The sequence below is a fragment of the Pelodiscus sinensis genome, chromosome 2 (assembly GCF_052426305.1).
Source record: "Pelodiscus sinensis isolate ZL-2025 chromosome 2, ASM5242630v1, whole genome shotgun sequence".
In the NCBI taxonomy this organism is placed as follows: Eukaryota; Metazoa; Chordata; order Testudines; family Trionychidae; genus Pelodiscus; species Pelodiscus sinensis.
In genome coordinates this window covers 193,019,317-193,046,636 of record NC_143053.1, presented here as the reverse complement: position 1 = coordinate 193,046,636, position 27,320 = coordinate 193,019,317, and the positions used below count along the sequence as shown (strand labels likewise).

At 41.1% G+C, this 27,320-nt stretch overlaps 1 protein-coding gene across 1 annotated transcript in view; it reads right to left on the bottom strand.

The window, feature by feature from the left end:
* The window catches only part of ZNF385D (zinc finger protein 385D), a 518,904-nt gene that overhangs the window by 214,309 nt on the left and 277,275 nt on the right, over positions 1-27,320 (bottom strand). The window lies entirely within an intron of this gene.

The following is a 27,320-nucleotide window of genomic DNA, read 5'->3' as shown; positions in this document are numbered from 1 at the left end:
GCAATACTATGAAGTACCATCATGATTGAGAAAGGAGAATTCCTACTTAACCCTTGCTGATGAATTGTGAATCCTTCTAATGTTTATACACTTGCTAGTGTAACTGCAGATGTTGTTACATATTGCATAAACTATCAGACAAGATCACAAAGAGAAAACAGTTTCTTGCCATTTTAACCAGAAAGGACACTCTCTCAATGACTTAACCACCTGCATTCTGCTACAAAGACCTTTTACATCTGCACTTGAAAGGGAATCCTCTGAACTGTCATTCATGTTAAAATTCGACACTTTCCAACAAGGACTTAACAAACATTTGAACTATCTCACCCATTACCAAGATAGTTTCCCCAATTATCACCTCTAATACCATTAACTCACAAACATCCCACTCTCCCTACCTCTAATATCATCAGTTCACAGACACTTACCTTCCTTCCTTCCCCCCCCCCCCCTGCTTCCCCCTCCTGTTCTGTAATGTGATTTGTCCTTTTCATATTTGTTCATTTTTGTAATTGTATCCTTTGGTATATATGGTTGTGACTACTTTCTTCCACTATTTGATCTGAGGAAGTGGGTCTGGCCCAGGAAAGCTCATCATCTAATAAACCATCTTGTTAGTCTTTAAAGTGCTACATTGTCCTGCATTTTGCTTCAACTACCCCAGACTAACACGGCTACATTTCTATCACTATTCTGCATAAACTAGTATTTCCTATTACCCGTTTAAATGGGTTACCTTTTCCTTTCTGTTACAGTCTCTTTTCTTCTGTGGCAGAAATGAATAAATAAAAGCCACAACTTGACCACTGTGTCATCCTTTGTGTTACATATTGCTCTCATATCTCTGCTTACTCTTCTTCAGACTAAAAAGATCACTTCAATTAAGCAATTGACATGTTTGCATTTAATTGCATTTGGTACGTTAAATAATCAATGTGTGTTTTCATTAGCGATGAACCTGCACACCCCTTTGCCCCAGAACTTAGCACTCCTGGACTTTGAAGAAGATTAAGAATTCCATCTTTTGTTTCCTACATGACATCGTTAAAAAGAAATAGGAATATTCCCGAGGTGAAAGTGAGTTTCTTGGATCTAGGAAAGATATCAAAACTGCACATGTGCTGCAAAAGAGGAAGGTTTGGGCTAAGAGGCCAAATTGATTAGTTTGGCCCATAAAATTAAAGGTCAATTACTGTGGTTCATGGATTCTGTTTACTAGAAGTGTTCATTTGAGCAATGTGGAAATTTCATACTGAAACTTTTAAAGACACCCAAAGCAAAGCACCATTTGTCTGTGTAAAGCAGGGGTCTCAAACTCGGGCCACAAAATATTTTGAAAAAGTTATTTAATCATGTCCATGTGGCTGCTGGTCTGGGGCAGGGAGGGAGGGGGGAGCCAGAGAGGGTCACGTGTGGGGACGGGCCCAGCAACACCCAGGTCCCAGACATCCACATAGTCCCAGCTGCAGAGTATGCCACTCAGTCTGGGAAGACACTCTGGCTGCCTCCATTGCAACACAAACTGCACTGGCCAGGGAGCTGCCTGGGCTGACCTGCTTCTACAGCCAGCAGGGCAGGACAGGTGGGTTGTGCTGTCAGTTTCCCCAGGCGGAGGATCCCAGTGTGAGGATGTGGATGTTAGTGGGGGTACAGGCAATATCCCAGTATGAGGGCATAGATGTTAGTGGAGCAGGAGGCAAATCAGTGCGAGGACATGGGGATATCAGGATGAGGACTCTGGTCTCCATCTGGCTCTTGGACACAGGGGAGACACTTTCAACTTACACGTACTGTATTGCCAACCCTAAGAGTTAAAAACTCATTAATCAGACTCCTCACCCCATAAAAAAGAGAATGGTTTCTTGAAATCACAAATAAAAATATACTTGGAGATCTATTTGACACCTAGTGTTTGAGATCTGAACTCGGGGGCATGTGTTCTAGCTTTTCTCTACAAACCATGGGACCTAAAGTCTTCCTTAAAAAAATGAAAAAAGCAGGCTGGGATTCTCTTCTTATACCAAGCACCAACAAATAAGGATACTCTACTAAGTCAGAGCAGTCCAGTTGATTGAAGTGCATGAGGCATCAGGTAGTGAAATTCCCAGATCTGGCTTAATTCTAACAACATGGCGAAGTCTTTCCAGGAAAAAAAAGCACCAATTACTGTATCAAGAGGCTTTTGATCAAATCAGGAGAGTTGGTATCACAGATCACTGGCATCATTCATCACAAAATGAGTTAAGTGTTTCACAGCTTACACCTCTGGATGGGATGGCTCTGCACTAGAATGCTCAAAGAGCTGATAGAGGAGGTTCCTGAGCCTTTAGCTATCATCTTTGAAAAGTCATAGATGTCGGGAGAGATTCCAGAAGACTGGAAAAGGGCAAATATAGTGCCCATCTATAAAAAGGGAAATTAGAATAATCCAGGAAACTACAGACCTGTCAATTTAACTTCTGTGCCAGGAAAGATAATGGAGCAAGTAATTAAGGAATTCATCTGCATACACCTGGAAAATAATAAGGCAATAGGTAACAGCCAGCATGGATTTGTAAAGAACAAATCATGTCACAAACCAAACTGATAGCTTTCTTTGATAGGATAACGGGTCCTGTGGATAAGGGAGAAGTGGTGGATATAATATACCTAGACTTTAGTAAGGCATTTGATACGGTCTTGCATGACCTTCTTATCAATAAACTAGGCAAATGCAATTTAGATGGGGCTACTATAAGGTGGGTGCATAACTGGCTAGATAACAGTTCTTAGAGAGTAGTTATTAACGGTTCACAATCCTGATGGAAAAGCATAACAAGTTGGGTTCCGCAAGGGACTGGTTCTGTTCAATATTTTCATCAACGATTTAGATAGTGGTATAGCGAGTACATTTATTAAGTTTGCAGATGATACCAAGCTGGGAGGTGTTACAACTGCTTTGGAGGATAGGGTCATAATTCAAAATGATATGGGCAAACTGGAGAAATGGTCTGAGGTAAATAGGATGAAGTTTAATAAGGACAAATGCAAAATATTCCACTTAGGAAGGAACAATCAGTCTCATACATTCAGAATGGGAAGCAACTGTCTAGGAAGGAGTATGGCAGAAAGGGATCCAGGGGTCATAATCGACCACTAGCTAAATATGAGCCAACAGTGTGATGCTGTTGCTAAAAAAGCAAACACAATTCTGGGATGCATTAATAGGAATGTGGTAAGCAAGAGACGAGAAGTCATTCTTCCACTTTATTCTGTACTGATCAAGCCTCAGTTGGAGTATTGTATCCAGTTCTGAGCACCACATTTCAAAACAGATGTGGAAAAATTGGAGAAGGTCCAGAGAAAAGCAACAAGAATGATTAAAGGTCTAGAGAACATGACCTATGAAGGAAGACTAAAAGAATTGTGCTTGTTTAGTGTGGAAAGGAGAAGATTGAGAGGGGACATAATAGTCCTCTTCAGATATCTAAAAGGGTATCACAAGGAGGAGGGAGACAAATTGTTCTCCTTGGACTCTGAGGATAGGACAAGAAGCAATGGGCTTAAACTGCAGCAAGAGAGGTTTAGGCTGGACGTTAGGAAAAGCTTCCTAATTGTCAGGGTGGTTAAACACTGGAATAAATTGCCTAGGGAGGTTGTAGAATCTCCATCTATGGTGATATTTAAGAACAGGTTAGATAGACATCTATCACGGATGGTCTCGACAGCACTGGAAGGGCAGGGGACAGGGAGTCAATGAGCTCCTGAGGTCCCTTGCAGTTCTAGTGTTCTATGATTCTATCTCCCCCAGGCCACAAGGATGTCCTGGCAGTGTCATGGATATAGCAGCCGGAAGCTTCCCTAGTCCCATTGCACTGTTGGGGTGGTGATGGGTGGCCTCAGCAGGTTTTAATTCACCCAGGGATGGCAGGCGGTGACAGGAAACACATGAAGGAAATCTGTGGAGACCCCTACCCCTCAGGCGCCCTGCCAAAGAAGGCATTCTGGTCTGCTACGTGGATTTCAGGACTGGCACTGACCCCAAGTTAAATTGAGTTTGAGACCCTTGGTTTAAAGATTTCATTCCAAATCTTAAACTCAAGTCAGGCTTATAAATCTGGAGTTCAAAGAAACACAATCTGATTTATGGTTTAGGGGAATAATATATAGTTTAGTGAATGCTTTGGTTTATTTTAATATGAAACTCCAATCAAAACTGAGCTAAACCCAAATCCTAAAACAAGGTTTGCACAAACTTCTGCAAATTGAAACAACCAAAGTTTACAAAACTCTAGCATCAAAACTCTGTCTGAATCAAAGACTGGTGCTTTCCACATTCCTGGGATCTAATTTAGACCTGGTATAAGTCAGTCACTGCCTTTAATGGAGTTGCCCCTATTTTAACCCACGACTGAATTTGATTGAATATTTAAGGGGGTCTGAGTGTGCGTGTTGCCAGTTATTCTATTTCTTTGTGCAGTTGGACGAAATCTGTTAGAACTCGTGCCTAGATAAAGATAGAATATAAATGGGAAGTGTCACGATTTCTTTATTATACTCTTCAGACAGCTAAATTATACTTAACCCATTTTAAGAAGACCTACAGCACACACAGCTGTGGAATGTTGCTATGCAGATTCTGTTGCTACCGCTTGTAGGGAAAAAAATCAGCATTTTGTTTCCAGGAGAATTCTTACTTAGTGTGCTATTTAAGTTAGCAGAAAGCATCAAATGGCTGTGGTGATTAACCATATTAGCATATGCATTTCCAAAAATGGCAGAAGCAAAGCAAATCTCCACGTCCTAGGCCAAGCATCAGCTGTGCTAACAAAGCTGTGAAGTATTCACAAGCTGAAAGCTATGTGCAAAATAACTGTGGTGGTGACAATCCAACAAAAGCAAGGCAGAGGAGAGTTCAGGCTCAAATTCCATCAGTAAACTACCCCGTTAGGCATGGGACTTTGACATAGCAGGTGATTTCTGTCAAACAGTTGCCAAGGCCAGTCCAGGCAATACTGCCAAGCCTGCAGCCTCAGGGTACCCCTATATGTTGGAGACTGCAGCTCAGAGGCAAGAGATTGAAATGCCAGTCAGTGGCAGTCATGCTCTGGTACCATATGGTGTGAACTAAAGTACACAAGCTGCTTAGTGCTCAGAAGTATGACTTACTGATATGTCTGATAACTTGATGTCCTGGAAATGTCTCCTCCTTTCTTTGTTCAACTAGAGCCTTCTATCAACATTTTCCACAGCCTCCTCTACAAACAAGAATTAATTCTCGACATACTCTCTTATTTCCATCCACATAGTATAGAACTGGCTCTTCTTTCTCCAAACTCCTATGCCATGCCAGCTGGTAAGAAGTAGGGTGGGAAGATGGCAGCAATAAGTCACACGCTGAATCTTAGTTGTTGTATATGGAAGACACCTGATTAATAGCCTGCAGAAGGCTGCAGAGTTGCATGATTCATGTGACACTTACGCTATTAGATCACACTCAAAATCTAGATATTGGAGGATGCCTTATGTTTCTGACATGATCTCATGGCAAAAAGTATTATGTTGACTATGGCGGCAGCAACATGATAAGCATCAGTTCTCACTGATGTGAAATCAGTGAGTAATTCTTCATTGGACTAATGGAAGGAGGATCAAACCCTCTATTTGATCAGGTTAGAAAATCTCTATATAACATTTTGCCTGATAATATCAACGTAATTAAAATACATTAAAGCAAAATTCCCCAAAAACATTTTTAAAAGGAGAGAATAATTAAATGTTTTAATTAGGTTGATTCCAAACACGGACAAGAATCAGAACAGAAAGGAGAACGAACAAATACATAATCGATTCTCCCTAAAAAACTTAGACCCAAGATCAAGACCAGAGTGTCAGACCTAGCTTGAATGTGCTTTCTTCTGTTAAGTTCGTATCGTAAACTAATGTATCTAATTATTAGTTCTTCCTTTTATTGCTTTCCAAATTGCCATTTAAAGAAAAAGAATGGGAAAACAACTATACTGCCAAGGCAGACATGTCACAGGCCCCAAAACTTTGACTAGATTCAAACTGGAAGGTAAGTGCTCTGAAGTGATGCCAAAATCTTTCAGATGGTCTAGGATCTTTACACTCCACTATTGGAAATAGATGTTGGAAAGATAAACTGTGTACATTTACACCTTTACTGTTAACCTGAGTAAAAACACATCCATTTATTATTTATACTATCAGAAGATATAATGTTCATCTTGCAGTGCTCATAGTAATTCATTAGAACAAATTTGCTAGTACTAGATAGAAAACACGTAAGAAAGTGGGCCAACGCACTAGCAAGTACTTCAAAAAACACTCTCACCCAGAATTAGGATTTCACTCCATTCTCTTCAGAACTGAATTTTATTTCTAAAATGAAAATGGGTTTAATATACATGCAATCAGGGACGGCCCTAGACCAATCACCCCAAATCCATGTGTTAAACTTTTGAACATCTTATTTTTATTGTATTTGTACCCCATTTCACAACTTTGAAGAACAATTCGCATGTAAGATTTTTTTCTGTCATATAAGACTGTCTTTCCACGCATATGCCCACAAAGGCATGATTGACCATATTCTAGGAGATTCAGTGAAAATGTGGTTTTCAGAAAGTCTAGAAGGTTCTATGCGATTCTACAGTGCTTCAGAACATTATAGGAGATTAGTAAAAAATGAATCCACACTCAGAAGACCTAAAACAATTTATTTAAAAAATTATTTTTACTGTTTTATCACTAACAACAAAAACAGTCTCTCAAACCCAGTGCCCCTCAAGAGAGGACTGCCTCCTGCCACTAAATCTAGCCCTGAGTTCAACATATAAAGCAAATCTTCAATCTAGGCCAGGGCTTTGACTTGGAATCTAAGAACCCCTCTCTGATCCTTCCTCTTCCTCCTTAGTCACAAGTTCCTATTACATTACCCCAGGACTCATTCTCTTCACAAGGGGAGCAGGGCTGAAACCAATATAAGGTACAGTATAAGGTACATCCCCTTAAAACAGGGGTGGGCAATAATTTTTTGCCTGGGGCCACTTCAAAAATTTCTGAAGTGGCCCTGGGCCGCACCAGAAGGGGCAGGGCCTCGAGTGGAAGTGTGTGTGTGGGGGGGGGGGGGGAGGGAGGCAGGCCTGGGATACTTTCAGGTTCCCTACCCCCAGACCATGATTAGTCTGAGGGGAGGGGAGTGCCTTTGCCCACCCGCCCCCTCCTTTCCCCATAGGTGCCCATGTCCCTGGCTGAGAGGAGACTTCCCACGCTCCCCCTCCCCCAAGCCAATCAGGGTCTGAGGGCAGGGGAGAGTGCAAAGTTTCCTGCGCTTTGACCCTGCATTGCACAGCACTTAAAAGTGCCATGCACTCCACGTAGGACAGGAGGAGACTTTGCATGCTCCTCCACCCCCAGGCCAATCAGGGCCTGGGGTTGGGGAAGTGCATCGCACTTCCAAGCACCACGTGCTCCTGGCAGGGCGGAGGAAACTTCGCGTGCTCTCTCCACCACTAGGCCCTAATTGGCCTGGGGACAGGGGAGTGGCAGGGCCTCCACAAACCAGATCCACCTTCTTGGTCGGCTGGATCCAGCCTGCAGAGGCCCTTTTGCCCACCCCTGCCTTAAAGGGACAACTATCCCTCTGATAGCATATAATATAAAATAATATTCACATGTGTACACATAGTGTATGTATTACTCACACATATTATATATTATATGGGATTTTTTTTTCTTTTATTGGTCACCTTTTATTCATTTTGTACATGCCTGGGTGTCTTGCTATGCAGTCTTTCCATTATTCATTCTTTTCCTCCTCAAAATTTAAAACCCTGTAAAATATGGCTTAATCTCTCAAAAATGACTCCTTTAACAGCCAAGCAACTTTCTGATTATGAGTAATAATTTTCTCACTAAAATGCCTTTTTTGTTGATGTTTTTAATACACTCAACTGGAAATGTTAAAGTTTTGGTTTGGACACTAAAACCAAGTTTCATCCAAGTGCAACATTTCCTGGCTGAGTTACAAACCCCTGAAAACAAGGGTTTATATGATTTGCATGTGTAATCCTAAACAGGTTACACAAATGTTCTGACCATTGGCTTTCAAGAAAACAATAAAAAATATAATCCAATAGCTTTCCTTTATACCTATTGCCTGGTAGCTGGCAAAGCAGCACCAGATAACCAACAAATTCTGCTCTCTGAAATGATTTGATATATTTAATCCCAACACCAATAATATTGATGATCATGTAAGAAACATTTTTTGTGAACCCATCTGGCAAACCTTTACACATGTAAAATCATACCCTGGTAAGTTTCCACATTAAAATTAACTGATTTCAGTCAGGACTACTATTGTAAGAGTGGCTAAACTGGAACTCATACAAACTGAAACAAAATCACTCTTGACTAAATATAACATTTAAACTAGGGCAATAACATTAATTTTCAGATGTTAAGAAAACAGAAGACAATGATACAGAAATATGCATTTATGTGGAGAATTGAATGATTCAGATGTCTTGAAAAGTTCCATGGACCCTATCACACTGTTGTCACTAGGTCAAATTTGACTTGGGTTGAACTGTTACTTGGAACGGATAAAATCATTGAAAGTAACAATCATTGAAACATATCATTTGAAGGCTGCTGGTGGACTTTCAAAAAATGAATTGCTGTCTGAAGTCAATTCCTAAAAAGACACAAATACCAGCTCAGCTGGCACTAATTGTCATGGATTGGCAATCTCAGCACAGGGGCCCAAAGCTTGAACAGATATGAAAACCTTCTTACCACTCAAGCTGGACACTCTGCCAACATTTGCTCAGCAGAGTCTTAAGGTACTCAGGCAGGAGGCTATAGGGGAAAAATTTGTGAACTTTATCTTTATAAAAATGAGGGGCTTCAGTCCCTACCTCATCGATTCAGGATCTTTAAACAGCATTCAATTAATATTGTAAACATTTGTACCAAAGCTATAATACTTAATAATTGCTACTAATTATTTTACAATCACTTTAATTAGAGCAGCCCCGATCCATCACTCCCAACAAAAGCAAATTTTCCATTCACCTGGAGCCAATGGAGTTTTGTCTGCCCAGGGACTGCAGGATTAGGTACAGTGTGCACAATTGATTTTAAGTCATCTCTTTCCAACACAGTCTACAGTTCATTACAAATAATGATCAAATCTTCTTCCCAATTCTTTCCCTATTTCTGAAGAGGACTCTTTCATTAGAACTCAAATGCAACATAGAAAGCTGCCCCTTTTACCAAAGGACTCCAAGAATTAATTGCGTCTTTTGTTACAGAAAGGCATCTGCCACATATCCTGTGCAGTGGTCAACCTTCAAAACCAGTTTTGCTTGAGATGAACAGGTAAGGCTACATCAGTATTTGCAGTATTACCCTAAGTTCCAAATATGGTACTTACTGCCTTCCAATTTGAAAATACTCTTCAGATTAAAGCAACTATATTTATTTAAGGCAACCTGGAAAGTGTTAGAAGTGATCCCTTTATGTGCTATTCTACATACTGTGGAATACCACATACTTCTTAACAAGCTGCTTGTTTTTGACTTCTCATTTGTGGCAAAGTATCTGAGAGTCAGCATTCAAACTTGGTGGATTGGTCACAAAGCTCATCTGGCATAATTTTCATTTCATGACTAGATGAATCTTAAAATCATTTTATTTGATTGTACTATAAAATTATAATTAAATTTCTGCAAATATGTAATATTTCATTACAATTTGCCATTTTTGTGAAATGTACCTGCTACTAAACTTATCTGGTTAGAAATTCACAGAAAGCAATCATAAAAGTCATGAAAATACATACAAATATATACAAAATCTTAACTGAATGCTGTTTAAAGATCCTGAATCTATGAACATAGGGACTGAAGCCCCTAATTTCTATAAAGGTAAAGTTCACAAAAAATATTTTTCACCTATAGCAGGACTGAGCAAGATGCAACCCAGGGGCCTCATGCAGCCCTCGTAACACTTTGATCCAGCCCACAGACTGCATCTGGCCACTTTTATCCTGCTGCCTGTGCCACCAAATTTCTAGGCAGTAGCTCAGGCAGCAGGATCCTATTTAAATGGCTCTTGGCTGCCAGTCACAGGGCTACCCAGGCAGAAGCCAGAGCTGCAAGTCTTTTAGATAGCCATAGCAACCCAAGGCAACGCAGTAGCTACGGGGCCGGGAGCCGCAAGCCCTTTGCTGTGTTTTTACTTCAAAGCCTCTGGCCCTAGCCCCACCCCTTCCACCCAGCTCCGCCCCTTCCAAGGGCTGGAGCCAGCCCATGACCAGTACCAAAATTCATTGTGGCCCCTCTGCAAAATGTATTGCCCCCCTCTCTCCTATAGCCTCCTGCCTGAGTAACTTAAGACTTTACTGAGTGTATGTTGAGGGGGGAAGGGAGTGGTTGTCTAGGTCATGAGAATACAGTCTCAGAAAAATCTGTTAAATATTTGCTAGAATGCTAAAGGGAAATGCTCACTCAGTTCTAGTGGTACCTATTGGCATATACTATTAATAGTATTAGCTCTATGTTAAAGATAATTTCCTTTCACCAATTAGATTCACTTCAGTATATTCAAATTTGTATTTTAGAAGAAAATGTAGGCAGTAAAAGCAAAAACAATGTAAATACATTAATGACCTTTATGTATTATCCTCTTTAATGCTATTATGTTGTCTAGGTATCAACTGTGATGTACAATATTCTGGTATGTTGCCTTCATGAGAGTAATGCTAGACCATTGAAATTAATTTTCTTTTCCAAATGCTGACCTTTGATTCTGACCACCGTGATGCACCTAATTAGTCATTAACAGAAAGATGAATCAGTTTTGTATATTGACTTGAGTCTTATAGGGAAAGGGGGTTATGTGTCCATCCTTTGGCCTTTGTGGACCTTCAACTTCTGCTTTGCTCTGTGAAGGATAGGACACTTCTAACCCTAAGGTTGATTTTTTCTTTTATTTCACGTGGCTTTCTGAAATTGCATTTTCATTGCATGCACATGTTTTATAGCATCTTTAAATGTTGTTTTTATGGTGTGCATTCTCAGCTTTTAAGTCTATGTCTGTTTTATTGTAAAGTACTTTTTATATATGCTACATAGGTATCACAATTTGTCCCTTTGCAGCCACTAGATTATAAATCGTGAACCCCTGAGCTGCTGGAAACTAGTGACGTGCCTGGAGAGACTTATTAGCAGAGGTCCAGCAGTCTGCACTAGAACACTAATCCCATCTCGGTAGGTCTGGGACTAGACTTATTTCCACAGCATGTTGCACCAAAAGACAAACCCTGAGGGATGTTGAACATCTTGCTGATTGTAAAAGCTCCCCTTCAGTGATTATCTCAAGTGCTGGGTAGTTGCTTGTCACTTTTCAATATCCATCCAGTTGCATCAATGTACAAAAATATTTAGAAAAGACATCTATTCAGTCAAATACTAAAAACATATAAGTTGAAAGCAACACTTAAAATCACTTAAAATCAATAGCCCACCTAAAATAAAAAAATGGGCTTCAAAATCTCATTTTTAAAAAAAGTTAGATCCTGGTCTCTCTCCGTAAAAAGGGAGAGTATATAAGTTATATTTTAATGGCCAATATGAATTTCAAGTACTCAGCACTGCTCAGAATTTGGTCCAATAGAATTCCAATAGAATTTAATTATTATTATATGGTTAGTCTAAATAACTGCATGTGGCATGGTAGATTAAATATTCAGTATTGTAGGGTATAGAGTTTGCAGTCAGGATTAGTAGAACAACGTTTATCAAATTATTACTTAATGTCTTGGTGCTAAATGTGTATAAGGATATAAAAAATATCCCATACAAATAGATTTAGGGAACTGACAATTGCCTGCCTGTCTCCAGAGAGAGAAGAAGAGAAATAAAATGAAAATATTTTGTGGTGCGCACATACACTTCCCATCCTACAGTCTGTTTGGCTGATAAGAATTTATCTCTACAGGACCTGTAAACTGCAAGAGCAAACTGCATTTCTGAAAAACTTTTAGAGGTGTTTATTTATTAATTATTATTTTGTTATTATTATTATTTTTCCTTTTGGCTGAAAAAATGGCTACCAAACCCAACACACGCTATATTGAGAAGGGGTTGTTGCCACTTAACCAATAATAATAGGAAAACAAAGGTACACTGTGCTTACTATAGAACAGCCACATATCAGACAGACTTGATGCTTCTGGTAAGTAGCTGGTCCTGACAGAAGGTGAGTGGATTGACATTCACAGGTAAATACTGGCAAACAAAAACTAATTTGCTAAACATTGGATTATACAGACAGTAGAGTCCCAGGTCTTTAATGAAAAATGGTTTCGCTTAGGAGGAAGAGCACTGAGCTCAACTGTGGTGCCAAGGCTAATCTTTTATTTTTCTTCTCCCCTGTGTATTCACAATTGCAGATCTTGTCACTGTTCTGCTTTTTAAAATATTGATCCTTAACACAATGATGGGTAACCATATTGGAAAACACAGCCATTATTTCTCTCTGTCCTCATAAGTTATTGCACTCCACAGTAAACAAACTGTGAGTAAACAAGGTCAATGAGAACAAAAGAAACTGAACAACAGTTCCTGGGCTTGTAACATTTGAACAGTTTGGAATATGCTTCTGTAGTTTGCCTCCCAAGACAGAAGAAAGAAAACCACTGATGGACTAGAAATCAAACATTACATTAAAGTTAACTATTTTTTGTTATACTGGGACAGACTTCTTCCAAACGAGCTCTTTGTGTTCTACATTGTTTCATGAAGGGGGTGGAAAAAAGTGATGTTTCCCAGTTTCCTTTTATTATAAGTAGAATATATTCACTACATGAAATACAAATTCTCAATACAAACCAAAGCCCCTGAATTGTGGTGTGTCCCACTAAAATATCAACTGATCATACACAGAATATGGAAACACTGCAAGGTGATCTCATTGTCTAGCTACCAAAAAAGGACGGGAGACACTTGATACGGATTTAATCAGGCTGCAACTTTATTCTTAGATGTCTGAGACTACTATCAGATAACAGTGTACAGTGCAGATAACCCTCTGTTTATCCTCTGATTACCTGGGGCTTCCACCAGCTCTCCTTTTTCAATCCAAGTCCCTGTGGCAAGTCTATTGCCAGGATCCTACACCTTAGTTCATCTACCCATCCTTGTAGGAGGGGTAATATGAGCTATAAGAAAGAGAGGGTGACTCCCAGCTGTTACAATCGTAGGAACCCCAAACCCCACACCATTATGTACCTTAACCAACACCTCCTTTTTAAGACCTTTACCAGGCCATTTATCTGGTCACTGGATGACTTCCCTACAGAGTGCCTTCAGTGGATTTCCCCACACCACATTTACCAAATACGTTGGGACATACGGCCTACCACATCTTTTGTGCTGACCATAATAGGTTTTTCCTGACACCTACTGTGGGGAATGTGAATAAACTCCCCTCCACCAAGACAATATCACGCTGAGGGAAAATATTACTTCCTAGCCCCCTTAATAAAACACGGCCAGCTCAATGCTCACAACAGATTCAAACCCCACCGGATAATCTTGACTCAAGGGGAGAGAGGATGGGTGCTGATGACTTCCTTGTTGCATGGAGAAAGGAGTTTCCAACACCAGGGCTTGCACTTTGAAAGCTTTCCACTCTTACATTCCCAGGGGATTAATCACTGCTGCAAAAAGGTTTGCAGCAGTTTCTGACCTTGCGCTTCCCACCCACCATAAAGCACCACTGCCTTCTTCTGGCAAGATGGGACAAAATGTACATCCTCACTTTAGATGCTGTACAGGCATTGTCTCTTGTAACTGTGCCTCCAAGACCAACGTACTATAAGATATAAAAAACCAAGGAGTTTTTCAAGCTGCATTTGAACATAGCTAGATTCTGATTCTAGACTTTGAAATTGATGTGACTCAATATGAAATAAGGTATTACTCAGCTTGAGTAATAGTGTCCAAATTTAACCCCACAACGATGATTTTTTCCCCTAATATCCAAACCATTAACTGGATCATTCTGTCAAATAGTTTAAATTAGATTGAATAGAAAGTTATAACCATAGTGCTTATGTTTTTAAACAGTTGTTGGCCTTACTGAACTCAAAAGTGAAAAATAAATAAACATCTTTATTGAAAAGTCACAAACACCTATTATAGAAGTCTTAACTTCTTTCACAATTATAGAAGCTACTAATCATCATAACTTAAGCATAAAGGCAGACACAGGCAGATGTTTTCAAAATGCTATCAGGACACAGTAACGTCTCTAAAAATCCAAATTTTGACATGCAATTATGTCTGTCTTTCCTTTGACATTGGCAAGATCTTGAGTCTAAACTCTCCTTATTAGCATCATGCCATGCAATGTTTATGGTTCTGCAGCCTGTGCATATGTGAAAAGAAAACATGTTTTTGTTTGCTGTTTGTACACATGCATGCTCGTAGATGAGGGTTTGAAAACCAAAATGAGAGATTCAGAGGGCAATAAAAGGTGTGAGGAGCTGTGGGTGGACATGGAGTTAGAATATTTTATATGTATTAGATTTTGCAGCCCCATATAGAGATTTTGTAGGAATACCTTATCAAGTTTCTGCAAACCCAGTGTTTGCGTTCAATACAAGATGACCCACAGTATGTGGCTCTGCTATATAATGACTTAATGCTGCAAGAGAGCAAAGCTTCTTCCCATTTTCAACCCTATCAATTTGACTCAACTACGATCTCAAATACTTTAGAGGTTTTGATATTTTTAGCCAACCTCCCATTCTGCATTTTCTCTTAATGCTACCAATCAACTGTGAAATACAGTTGCAAAACTAATCTTTGCAATAAATGATATGTAATAGCCCCTTTTAAAAAACTAAAGACAGTTTGACCTTTGCTGTATTTTAAGAACTTTTCATGGTCTGATACCAAAGTGAAACATTCCCTTTCTCAAGATCAAAGTCCAAATACATTTCTGCTTTTTTATCACCGTTCTCTCTGCTATAATCAGAGCCAGAGGGTTTGCAAGGATTCTTGTAACCTGATAACATTCTTGCAACTGCAAGAATTTCTGTAATTGTGAACAGGCTATGAAATATAATAAAAAATGCATATATTTTTATTTGAACACAGATTGGTAGAAGCAGAAGCCATGACTCAAACAGAAATCTGGAGTCAAATGCTGCATTGCCATTGTAAAGTATTTTATGAGACAGAATTAGTATTAAACATCATTTAGAAGAAAATCAATTAGGAATCCTATATATAGAGGGGACTAAGCTAAGTGTGCGATCATAGCTGTGTGTGATGGGTCTGATCCTGCACTGCGTAACAGCAGTGAAATATTCTTCTCGTCAGGATACATGATTTGACCCCAAACCAGGGAAAACTCCATTCAACTCATCACAGTTAAAGCAAATCCACACAAACACATTTGCTGTTAAGGGAGGTTCAGTCAAAAACAGCTGTGCCCAAATGTTCTCTAATGAAGCAAGAAAGCACCAATTTAAATTTTGCACTTGTACTTGAAGCAATTATGCCACCCACAAAGGGATAACTTTGGGAGCCACATTTTCTCATGCATTTGGGAACTTACCTCTCCCAGACACACAGTACAGTTTTCTATGTATACGGCAACCAGTTAAAGACGTTTTTAACAAGTGCTTTCATGACATCATCTGCATGGATGTATATAACACCCTCCAGCACTGGGTAAGTATCTGGCAGGATATATAATTAGTATTGTTTTATGTATTTGTGTTAACTGATTCTTCAAGTTTCAAGATAAGAAGTTCGCTTTCCAGGAGACAAGTGCATTGTAAAGACATAAATAAAGTTTTCAGTATCAACATAAGGCTTCTTTAGATTTCAAGAGAGTATTCTTTGGCTCTTCTAAATAATATTTTTTGTCATATTCAGTATTCTTTATATATTAATTACACATTTTATTGACCATGGCTGGTAATAAACTACAGTACAGTGTATAACCCAGTATCAATGGTTTTTCACAAGATTTTTTACAAGTGTGGTCTTAAAGATGCTCACTGATTCATCCTTCCTTACATGAAGATAAACAGGACTAGTGAGGGAGGACTCTGATATATGTAATCTAGCACATATATCACAAACTTCTTAAAACAAATTGGCAGTGGTTAAAATGTTTTCACTAAAACTGCTGTGAAAGATTTATTTCATTTTTTATCATATGTATTTTTCTTTAAAGAGCCTGTGAGATTTAGGGAGCATTTTTCCTTCATGACTCATCTGACATGAATTTTTCTTTCAAGAAATTGTTCCAGGAATAAAAAATGATACTCACAGTAGTGTCATGAATGCAGACAAAATACTACAATGTTCTCTGGAAAATAAAACTGGACCTGGAAAAGCCCATGTGTGAACACAAATGTGATTGAGTTTCAGGTTGTCTAGAAATAGGGATTTTTTTCTATTTTTTATTAATTTTACCCTTACAGAATATTATTTGCACCCTCAATCAAACATATCACTGAAAATGTTTCCACTTTTTACATTTTTAATTTAAGTTTTTGTTAATCTCTTTAACCCTCCCTCCCCCCATTACTTTGCAGATTTATTGGATTCCCAGGAACAGTGTTCGTGGTCCCTGAACTGCAATACCACTGCAGCGTATCCCCTGGTTGGCAATCATCATGTAATATGCTGTTAGCTCACAATCATGTATAACCCTCTTAATATGCCCTCCCTTTGGCTTTATCTCCAGCCTTAAAAAAAGAAGTTCACATCACATCTAGATCTACCACACTTCCCCAAATATATCTTTTGACCCAACCAGCAGTATAATGACCATTACAATGGTGCCGAAAAATAAGCTGGCTCTACTCACTGTCCCATAATATCATGTTGGGGTGATACAAAGGCATGAGGGTAGGTGAGGGATTTAAACTGCGGTAGCAATTCCAAACTGGACCATTTTTTAAAAAACAGTGTTGGCATACTGGAGTAAATAAATCTGCCAATCATCACTATACTTCTGCCTTAACCAGAAATTACGGCACAGATCTGGAGCAGATCCCCTGTTACCACTTTGCAACATCAGCTCTGTGACACTGACAACCACCCACCGTCTCTCTTTTCTAATCTGTGAAGAAGGTTCACAGCAGAGAGTTTGTCTGTTGCTACATTATTAACATAATAATCAGCACTGGCAAAAGTTATTTTTAAACACTGTAAAATATTTAGTTACAAAATACTTCATGAGTATTTGCTATTTTCATTTAAGTTTCCACTAACTCTAGATGCCAGGTAGAGTTGTGGTTTGATTTTTTAACTGGAATTCCACAACTCATATTCAAGTGAAAATGTTGAATGCACAGTCAATAAAATAAGCAACACAAATATCCGCGGTGACTGATTAGCAAAGTCTACATCACAGAACATGAACATTAACAATTCCTGAAATCACTATATTGAAATTTTAATAGAAGGCAAGAGTGAAGTTTATGCCATTAAGAACATCCATTTGTTTGATTATTTGAAAGTGAAGTTTTTACACCACAGAGTGGATCTATATACACAATAGCTACACAAAAGTTTTGTGGGTGTTGCAGGTTTATATATAGCAAAGTGCTCTATTCTTGACTTCTGTGTTCAGTAACCTGGTCTTTTATAGTAGAGGACTTTACAGAGAGTGCTTCATATAGGCTTATTTCAATCATTGGATATTTACTATGTAAAAATCATATGCCAGAGAGAAATAATTTACGGTTTTTTCAGGGTAATTATTTTAATATTTACTTGGCACCTAGTATATGGAATGCTTTACCATCGTGCTACCTTACATCAGCACCAATTAGCTGGCAAGGCCTAATGAAGCAAGTAAATCAGGTACATACACACCTGCAATCTAGGGAGATATTTGCTCCCCAATTTTAGTCTGAAAGTGGATTGTCACTATATGAATGGACATACAAAAAGAAACAGCAACAAAAAGGATTTTAGAAAAAGTTGGAAACAAAATAAAAAATACTTCAGTAAATTAAGAATAAATGATAAAATGCCTATTTTGTATAAATGGTGGATAGAGGACAAGGTTCAATTTTAGGGGTGTGTGTGTGTGTGAGAGAGAGAGAGAGAGTGTGTGTGTGTGTGTGTGTGTGTGTGTGTGTGTGTGAGAGAGAGAGAGAGAGAGAGAGAGGGAGAGAGTGAGTGAGTGAGTGAGTGAGAGAGAGACAGGTGAGATTATGAACTTTTAAATTTTTGACAGACACTTGGAGTAAGAGATTGCCTAGAATAGCTGCAAATGAATGTGTCATTCCTCCCTCCCCCCTCTTTTTTCATTATCCCAAAGAAGGACAACTGAAAGCCAATTTTATACTAACATTACTTGACATTTCAGACTGAACAAAACAAATTGAATACTTACAAACAGAAATTTCAATTGAACCCTCAGAAGAAAGGTTTCCCGTGTAGCGGGGTCCCATTTCAGTTTGTCCCATTAAACATTTGAATTATACAATTAAACAAATTACCATGTGAATCGCTTAGCAGAACACTCAGTTTGGAATAACAAAATATTAGTAAATAGCGACTGTCCCATTTTACACAGATATGAAAATGTTGTTTAAAACAGAGGCACATAGTAATTTAAAATAGTACAGCTGACCTCTACCCAGTATTTCCAACCCTACTACAGTCAACGAGAAAGTCTTACCACAGCTAAGCAGGCAGTTTTACTTCAAAGAAAACATTTAGCACTTGCAGGGATATAAAAACAAGCCAAATAAATAAATAAATACACAAATAAATAAAATCCTAATGCCAAGTTGTTTTTAATCATAAGGAGACAATCAAAATTATCCCATTTCACTCAAAACTACAATGTTTATGGTAAACACAATAGTTAAACCAATGTTTTGAAGACACATTAGGAGGAAATTAATCTTTGAATGAGGCTGTTTCTGCTAGTTATTCAAAATATCTTTTCTAATATCACAATTTATAGTAAAATCACAGTTGCTTTTCAGGCAACTGATGGACTTCAGCTTCAGTAAATAAGTTGGGAGCCCATCCCCCAATATGTTTAAGGATGGTAAAGAAAATAAGGAAATAATGGTGACACTAAAAATACACTAATAAGTACAGTCCAGCATTCACAGTCAATCAATATATAAAAGAAATACTTCTTTAAGCTTAAAGTGAACTCTTGATTTAATATTTAATGAAACAGAAAAACAAAGAAAGATGCTGAATGTCCCAGAAATCCTCTATATCTGTCCATTAGTAAATATTGTGCAGCACTACAGTGATTCTGATGTTGCATAAGACTTCAAGTATAAAACGATAGGATTTTCCTTCCTTTCATCACGTTTTTCAAAATACTTTCCATCATTAAGTTGCAGTATTACCCAGTGATTGTACAACCCAGCACTGTATATGCAGCACTACATTAGTAACACATATCTAAGTGCCAGCATGTTTTTAGGATATGCAGCCAGCTCAGCTGTAAACCGAAGGAAGATTTCCATCAAGCCACGAAACTAAACTCTGCACAAATATTTAACAGCTCTGAGACCTCTAAAGGCTTAAAATAACATGTATTTCATGCTATGCTAGCAGCCAGCCCCATAGCTATGATCTGCAAGTGCAGAGTACTCACTCGGTAAACATACCATTGCAAATAAAGCATTGTTTCTCCTTTCAGTCTTAGAATTCTTAGAGCAAAATGCTGAATGAAAACCTAATACTCACTGAGTCTTCAAATGATAAATCATGCAATAGTTGCTTCTATATTTCATTAAGTTTGTCTGTAACTTCCCATGGCTCACAACAATTCTTCAGCCCCGGAGTCGATGAAACACAAGTTCATTTAAGACAAACTATAGAGTGAGTTCATTTTTTTTCTGGCAGCTAACACCAAGCCATAACCCATTCAAACAGAATCCTTTCTAAGACAATGGGGTTCTTTTTAAACTGCACAGTCAATGTGGTTTTCTAGTTGTCAGTTTTAGGTGCGTGCCAGCACGAAATGTTCTTGCATCTAACATTTTAAATAATTGCTCCTATAGATAAGATGTGAGTAGAAGCAGAATTACATCATCATAGTTAACACTTACCAAAATACATGATGTTTCTCATTAATCATGCAGTCAGAATCCCACCGCTGTGTATTCAGCATTAGCTCCCGCACAAGGCTGACATGGAAAACGGAGCTCTTTCATTCTACATTGTGTGGAAATTTCCCAGCATAGGAACAGTGAGCAAATAGCGTGCCTCCTCAGGATGAGTGCTTTGCAGGCAGTCTTATCCCTGATACAATCCCGGTCTGATTTAGCATTTACTCTGGCTGCATGCTGCACTGCCCATTCTTACTGTAATCTGACTCCTCCTTGTCATGTCCTTGCTGTGCCTGTGACATCAGTACTAAGAGTACTACAAACAGATTTTTCCCCCCTTTAACTAGCTCTCATTGGGGTGTTCTAATATCCTGTTTAAACTAATCTGGGCTTGCAAAAAAAAAATCTTAAAATCTTCTACGGCTTGGCCGGGGGAAGGGTATTCACTCAGTGACCTAGTATGGTCAATTATATAATAGGTGGGAAAAGACAAAGCAGATATATTGTTAACATATTTTCCCTGCTCAGAGCACAGTGCGGAAAGGTGCTAGGTGCCAACAATTCCCATGGACTTCAATGGGATTCGAAGGTGGCTGGCACTTTGCAGGATGAGCCCCTGAAAGATTACGTAGATGTTTCCATCCAAGTCTTGTCTGAAGTTTAGTCTCCCTCTAAATGCAGTTTTTTAAACCAAGAAATAACAAACAGAAACACAGTTGTGTTCAAATGCTTTTTTAAAACTATGATTTCTGCCCATGAATAATAAAGAGAGAGAGAGAGAAATTCGACGGTAGAAAGATTTATAATGGGGTTAAGACCTTTTCACCTCTAGCTCTCAAGATCCTGTCCATGACGGTAAGTCATTAGCCGCTGATGACTACTTTGTGTGGCAAATGTGGTGGTCCCAAGCTGCATTCTAATCGACAGATCCCTAAAAGATCACAGCCCCTATTTGTATCTTTGTCGACAGTCTACCAAATAAAAAAAATCACAGAGACAGACACAAGACATAGATAATGAAATATCCTGTTGCCTCAGAAGTCATACCTCAGGTTATATTTGATGTATATTAGTAGCATTGGGGAGGATGCAGTCTGTGCCTTTGTATGTATTGAGTCTGTTCTGTGGATCAGCTGAAGACATAAGTTTTGCATATTGCCAGTCTGGCATTTTTTCATTAGTAATACACTTAAGATAAATAAATAAAAATAAAGTTAAAATAATAAAAGAAAGTACACAGAAGTGTTTCTCTCATTATAATAGGATAAATACTTTCATTCCACAGGAAACAGGATGGCAGATATAAGTCACTTAAAGCTCTACTTCTTGTCCTTAAAACCTTCACTCTACACTAAGTCCACTTTTCATGAGGTCCAATCACTTACGATAAAATTATTCTCACATCAAAGAAGCCAAGCAAAGCTCACAGTGCAGCAAAATAGCTATGGTTCTTTTACTGCTGGTGGCTATCTACCAGGTCTGCAAGGGACCTTTACACCCCGTACAAGGCCTTAAATGGGTTCCACGCTATCTCCACACAGGTCAAAAAAGTTGAATGCTGAGTGAAGGAGGGAAAGGCCATGGTATGAATTTCATGACAAGAAAGCCCTGCAAAAGAGGCATATAAGGGTCATGCCTAAATCTGAATGAAAAAATGCCCCCATCCCCCACAATTCAAATTTGACAAGAACAAAACTCCAGAGTTCCAAAAAAATTGGGCAAACTAAAGTCAACTGAAGTCAACAAAAAAATCTGGGTTCAAACCAAATATTTTGGTTGATTCAAAATGAACCATTTCATCATGTTTCTGGGTAATTTTTTATATAAAAGCAAAAGAAACAATGGACTAGGTTCACAAAGGGGGAGAAGGAAGTAATGACTAAAGCACTAATCTGGGATGAGGGCAACCGAGGTTCAATTTCACCTCCTGCCTACTATAGGACAGGGACTTGAACTTGAGTCTCCTACAGGTTATTGGACTAGAAATGTTCAACATCTATGGTTCGGCATGATTTTAGTTAGCTGGATGTCCACTTGTGATGAGTGTGGCCATGTTCCCTGCAGTCCCATAAGGTTTGTTTACAGACACCATTCCTGGCTCTGAGTGTTCTGTGCTGTAATTTAGCTCTAATTACCCCTACATCTCTTCTAAGAGCCCAGTAAGCAGTGGAAGAGTTGGTAATGCTGATAGACAATATTGACTTCTCATGGTGTGTCAAATTCTCTGATTCAACACCGGTCAGTTCCCGAGGGTGCTGCACTAGAAATATTCAACCTGTATTTTGCAAACAAGTACCTTAACCAGTGAGGTATGGGACACTGTAGTGTAGGCTTCTTTCAGCATCTCCTGTTGAAGCTTTTCCACTATGTATAAATAATTAAATATTCACCAAATCAGGGGACTTGATTTTCAGTCTCCCACCTCCCCTGAGGAGTGCCCTACTCACAAGGCTGTAAAGTCATTCTCACTCCAGCTCTTCACTCCATCTTTATACAAGGAAATATATTTCATCTGTAGCAGAAAAATGTGGTTCCTGATGTCCATGTATTTCTGATAAGAAATGTGGATATCTCTGGAGAAGGAACAGGGAATCCTCACAAAACGTCAGCAGATTTGCTCAAGGTCAGTCCCTGCAGCCCTAGCATCTCACAGCTTAGTGGGGAATAAAAGAAGACCATGGGATCAATCCAATGGCAAATCCCTCAACTTCTGTGTCTAACCATGCCTGTCTCCAAACATCTCCACAGAGCTTTCAGTCACAGAAGATACCAAGTCCAGCCTCTGTATTGCGCTTCAAAACTACATTGAGCATGCTAAAGGAGGACCCTTCTAACCAAGCAAGATAGAGGTAGCTGTTATCATTAGACTTAACTGCAAAAGTGGGAAGGTGAAAGTTACCTAGCTATTTGCTGTAGTGTCATCCCGGGGTGGGTTCTCTTTCCCTTTTCCCAGGTCTATAGCCAGCCTGGTGCCCTCTACTCCCAGCGGGGGCCTGCTCCCAACACCAGGACCTGGTGGGCAGCTCAACCCAAACTGGTCACTCAGAAAGACTTGCTGGCGCTTTAAGGCAGGGCGCTGGACCACTAGCCAAAGTCCATAACACACGTCAATAGCTGGCTCTTTAAGGCAGGGCCCGCCAGCCGGTGGCAGCAAGTCACGGGACAGGTCTACCTCCACCACCAGTAGTGGGACCCGGGCCCACTCTACTCCACTGGGTCCTGGCCAAGGGACCTGTGAGTGGTTGGCGGACTCACCACTCCCTCGACATGGAATCCGTCTGAAACGTGCCGAGGCCCCCAGGGCAGGAAAGGCAGCTCCTGTCCCCACCCTGGGCCACTTCATACTGGATCCTGCTGAATAGCATCCCATGAGCTTTCTGGGTCCATGGATTCCCTGGGGGCCGCTTCTCCCTTGTAGGCTGCAGGGGGGATGTCCCAACTGGTGCCCTGGTCGCTGCCATCCGCCCTCTGATCAGCTGGATGATGCTGGTCCGGAACTCCCTGCGGAGGACCTTTTTCCCCTGGAAGTCAGCCCAGACTGAGCCTCCCTCCAGGCCGTTATACCTGGGCTGCAGTCTGAGCATGCACAGCAGCATCATGGGGGAAGAGCTTTTTTGGCCAAGTGGGTCTGATTAGACTCAGCCTTTCCAGTGCAGGGTTGATACATCCCCTCACACACCCTCCCCTTTAAGAGGGTCTGTTCCTTTGCCTTTCTCCCCAGCCCATGAAAAGAAGTCTGCATTACTATGGGCTTTCCCTCGTCTGTGTGCTACGCTGAAGGCATAGGGCTGAAGGGCCAGGTACCACCGCATGATCCATGCATTGGCATCCTTAGGGGTGCGTGGTCTTTGACTAAATTGAACTGAGCCCCTAACAGATAATACCTGAGGGCTTCCACAGCCCACTTCACCGTGAGAGCCTCCTTTTCTATTATTGTGTATTGCATCTTCTGTGGGAACAGCTTCCAGCTCAAATAAAGAACGGGGTGTTCTTCCCTGTCTACCTCTTGAGACAGCACCGCTCCTAGACCAACGTCAGAGGAATGAGTCTGTAAAATAGAGGGGCTGGTGAAGTCTGGCTGGATGAGCACTGGTTCCTGAGTCAGCTGTTCCCACAGGGTCTGAAAGGCAACCTCGCAGTCGTCTGACCATTCAAATTGGCATGACCGCTGGTTCTTGGTGAGTTCTGTGAGAGGGGCCGCCAAGCTAGCCAAGTTTGGTATGAAGTGCAGGTAATACCCAGCCAGCCCTAAAAACTGTCGCACTTGCCTCTTTGTCTTTGGGGTGATGTAATCCTATAGTGCTTGCACCTTATCTACCAATGATCGAAGTTGTCCCCTCCCGACCGTGTAGCCCAAATAGCTCACCTCACCTTGTCCCCAGTGACATTTGGCTGGATTAGCCATGAGGCCAGCAGTACTTGGGTAAGGTGCTGCAGGTGTTCCGCCCAGCTCGCACTATAAATCACAATATCGTCAATGTAGGCCACAGCATAGGCATTGTGTGGGCTCAGTATATTGTTCACTGGAAGGTGGCGGCAGCCCCATGCAGGCCAAACAGCATGGTGGTAAACTGAAACATCCCGAATGGGGTTGGGAATGCTGCCTTTTTATTGGAGGCGGGTGTTAGGGGAATCTACCAGTATCCCTTAGTAAGATCGAGGGTGGATATGAACTTGGCTCGGCCTAACCATTCTAATAGTTTATCCATGCGTGGCATCGGGTATGCATCAAATCGCAAAATGGTGTTCACTTTCCTGAAGTCCACGCAGAACCTAGCCGCCCTATCCAATTTAGGGACCAGGACTATGGGGCTCCTCCATTCACTCCTGGACTCTTCCACTACCCCCAGAACCAACATCCACTCCAGTTCCTCCTTCACCGCGTCCCACCTCTTTCTCGGGAGCAGGCGGTGGTGGTCTCTCACCTTCGGGCCTGGGGTGGTGGCTATATGGTGGTACATCAGGGATGTTTTCCCCGGTTTATTTGACAGGACATGCGCAAAACCTCTCAGGAGCCGGTATAATTGTTCTCACTGCTTTGGGTCAAGTTCTCGGCCAACATCGATGGGTAAGGGTTCTGGGGTCATCTTAGTCCTTGGCCCCAATTCTGGCTCTGGAGAATATGGTGTGATCATCAGGACCTCCCGTTCTTTCCAGGCCTTGAGGAGGTTTACATGATACACTCGGGTTTCTCTCTGACGTCCTGGGAGCCGCACCTCATAATCTACTGGCTCTACCTGGCGAATCACCTCAAATGGTCCTTGCCACTTGCCCAACAGCTTTGACTCAGAGGAGGGCAGTAACAGTAACACCTGATCTCCCAGCCGGAAGGTCCGTGTCTTTGTCCCACGGTTATAACAGGTGGTTTGGACCTCCTGGGCCTGCCACAGATTTTCCTGGGCTACCCGGCTCAATTCCCGCAACCGATCTCTGAGTAGTAGGATATACTGCACTGACCCTAGAGCGTGAGTTTCCTGTTCATCCCAGGTCTCCCGCACCAGGTATAGAATTCCCCATTGCTGACACCCGTAGAGAAGCTCAAAGGGTGAGAACCCCATCAACGCTTGGGGAATTTTCCTCACTGCAAATATCAGGGCCGACAAGAACTTATCCCAATGGCGAGGGTTGTCTTCTACAAACTTCCTCAGCATGGACTTGAGGGTCTTGTTAACACGTTCTACCAACCCATCTGTCTGTGGGTGATATACCGAGATCTTAAGCGTGCAAATGTTCAACAAATGGCACAATTCTGCTATGAAAGTAGAAAGAATTATATTGTAAGAGAAGATTATGTTTGTAGGTATGCAGATCAGAATGAAGCCAGGTGTGCCGGGGATAACAGGAAAAGGAACATTAGGTGTTAGGCAGAAAGTAATTGAGGTAACCAGGGAGATATGGACAGGAGATTGCTGTGTGCTTGATGTGGAAATGAAGATACTTGACTAGTCTCATACTAATCATTTGCAATTTTGCCACCTTTTAATCTTGTTAAGTTGGCTTTCTTTTGACTGTATAAATCAAAGGGGTTTGAGTCTTGTATGGCACTCATATTTTCTGGGTGTATTAGGAGAGCGGCTTTGCTAATAAACAGAGCAGTCGGACAAATCTGTGAGTCTTGTGTCTGACTTTGACACTGCCATGAGCCTTGATGTCACATTCGTGCCTTGGTCCATCAATATTTCCTGCGGCAACCCCACCCTCGCTAATATCTCCAGGAATTCCTCCGCAATATTATGGCCGTGGCCGTTCGTAAGGGCACTGCCTCTGGGTAGCGTGTAGCATAGTCCACTACCACCATAATATACTTATGTCCAGTACTACTTCTTTCTAGTGGGCCCACTAGATCCAGGCCGATTCATTTGAATGGGGTCCCCACGATCGGCAAGGGCATCAAAGAGGCTCGGGGAACACTTGTGGTGCTGGTTCTTTGGCACTACGGGCATGATGAGCAATACTCATGCACTTCCTGGTGGATCCCGGGCCAGAAGAATCTCTGTGCTACCCTCTGGAGCATCTTCTCCCATACCAAGTATCCTGCCCAGGGTCCCGCATACACCAACTATAACAGTCCTCTTCGGAAACTTCGAGGGACTAGCAATTGACAAATATCCACCTGGGTTGGGGGATCTGGGACTAGCCTTAAAGAAGATCCTGACGTGTCTCAAACCGGGGCTCTTGGGGGCTGTTGCTGTGGTGGGTCCCCCTCGGTTGCTGGGATACCCACTTGTTCCCATGCTCGGCTGAGGGTCGGATCACTCCGCTATTCCTCAAGGAAGTCCCCACTGAGCTCCAGCTCAATGGGCCCAGGGCCCCTGGGGGCCCTCGCTGGATCATGTTCCTGTCTCGGGGCCTCCGGGCCTCTTGAGGGTCCTTCATCTGGGTCCTCAGCTGGTGGTCTTCCTATCAGGGCTCTATGGGTCAGCCTTGCCTTGGCAGCAGCCGCCACACGGGAGTTGCCCTCTTGTAGCAGCTCAGCAAAGCCCAGCCAATCTTGACCTAAAATCATTGGGAAGGATAGCTTTGGGGCCACCACAACTCGAAACCGGCTTTCCCGTTGTCCTGCTTCTAGCTTCACCCAGATTGTGGGGTATGGCCTCACATCTCCGTGTATGCACTACAGTTGTACAGTGTTGCTGGATCAGCCCGGCAGGGGTACCACCCTTGCCTGCACAATAGTTTGGCC